The sequence below is a fragment of the Limulus polyphemus genome, unplaced genomic scaffold, assembly GCF_000517525.1.
Source record: "Limulus polyphemus unplaced genomic scaffold, Limulus_polyphemus-2.1.2 Scaffold1929, whole genome shotgun sequence".
NCBI classification, from domain to species: Eukaryota; Metazoa; Arthropoda; class Merostomata; order Xiphosura; family Limulidae; genus Limulus; species Limulus polyphemus.
The window spans coordinates 95,734-97,899 of record NW_013667539.1 but is presented as its reverse complement, the minus strand read 5'-3'; positions in this window follow the sequence as shown (position 1 = coordinate 97,899).

The window sequence follows — 2,166 nt, the reverse complement described above, 5'->3', positions numbered from 1 at the left end:
CATGTGTAAATATTTTTAAATAGGCATGCATAGTTTAGTTCAATTGGATGTGTTATTTATAACAATAGTAGTTTTTTTTTCTTTTAAAAACATAACTATTTATGATGCTCCCTAAATAATGGAAAAATAAATTACAGTGAAAGCAATGAAGATTTTGTAGGTTTTGAACCAAACTAAATAACAGTAAACCTTTTTCTTTATTTACGGTATTTTCTTATTTTGATGTTTTGAGCCCTTTTGTGTTTAGAACAATATATACTAATTTTTAAAGTATCAAATTGAATTTTTGTTCAATAAAAGTCTTTCAAATGCGACTGTAGCTTTTTTTCCCCAAAAAAACGTTGTCTTCAAAATAGGGGTGCGTCTTATACACCAGTGCGTCTTATATTCCGAAAAATACGGCAATCAAAATGTTTTTATTAGATCCTGCATAATTTGCTAGTTTGGTTTTTATTGAAAAATAATCCCAATTTAAGAAGATATATATATAATGATGGTAAAAATATTATACATTTATGGACTTGTATGATAATATATTCGAACGTTTATAATTGATGTTACAAATTCACCACTTCAGGGTTGACTACCTTAATTTTAAATACGTATTTGATATTCGAGTATAACACATCTAGTTCAGTTTGTTTACATTAACTATGAAATTTTCTTAAGGTTAAGTAAAGACAAAATTTTGCTAAATAGTAGATTTTATTATAATTTGCTTTTATAATTCACAACTTTATCTAATGATTTGAAAAGTCTGTCTGTTGGTCTATAATTCAAGCAACTCGAATCTGAGTATATCTATATCAGCTGAAAGCTTAAATCTATTCCAAGAACTTATGAGTGAAAGCAAAGAAGAATATGTAGTAAATATCATGGTACATCAGGCCTGGTGGGATACGAGAGACATGGTAGTTAGTGGTCGAAGCGCTATTTATATCATCAGTTGCATGAACAACAACTTATGGTGCGAACTTGACTGAGTAAGTGAATTGTAATCATTTGAATTTTATTTAAGTCATTTACAAATCAGAATTAGGGCACAGATGATTAATATTGCAATTATACCGAAAGTTATCATCTATACAGTAATTGTATTTATAAACTGTAAGTGTCATTTAAACAAAACCTCTAAACTTCGTTACACTGACTGTTAATTAACCGCCTGTTCCAAAAGGAATTTTTTTTTTTGCAAAGTTTCAGAATTTTGCGCAAAGCTACACAATATCTGAGCAGAGTCGTCCCTAATTTTGAAGGATAATCAAGATTACTCACCGCCAACTTTTGTACTACTTTTGTCTGACCGACTAGTGAAATTTGACTGTCACTGTTATAATGCATCCACTGCCCCAACGTGCGAAGATCATGTTTGCGGCATTAGGAAGTGAACCATGAATCCTCAGATCCACAGTCCGGACACCCTGACCACTAGGCTACGTATGACTCCCTTCTGCATGGAAACAAGATATTTTGCTCTTACGCTTTTTGATGTAGGGTTTAATGTTGTTAATGTTTTCACATTATTTAATTATGTTTTTTAGGCTAATACTTGTTTCATTGTAAATAATTTAACGGTATTTTTGCTTCCTTAAATATTTAAATTATGTTTTTCACTCCTGGCATCAGTGATGAGGTGTAGCTAATCTGATATGAATACTATCTGAATAAAACAACGCAAAAATAAGACACATTTTACTGACTTGCGACATGAATAATGGCACGTTATTCTGTAACAAAATAACACCACTTAGCTCAACAACATAGACGTCAGGCCTGATATACGAGAAAGTTTATTTGTTTGTTTTGAATTTCGCGCAAAGCTACACGAGGGCTATCTGCGCTAGCCGTCCCTAATTTAGCAGTGTAAGACTAGAGGGAAGGCAGCTAGTCATCACCACTCACCGTCAACTCTTTTACCAACGAATAGTGGGATTGACCGTCACATTATAACGCCCTAATAGCTGAAAGGGCGGGCATGTTTGATGTGACGGGGATTCGAACCCGCGACCAACAGAGTGCGAGTCGAACGCCCTAACCACCTGGCCGTACATACGAGAAAGACTAGCAAAAACATCTAAATATATGGTAAAAGAATTGCCCAAGAGTTGGCGGTGGGTGGTGATGACTACCTGCCTTCCCTCTAGTCTTACACTGCTAAATTAGGGA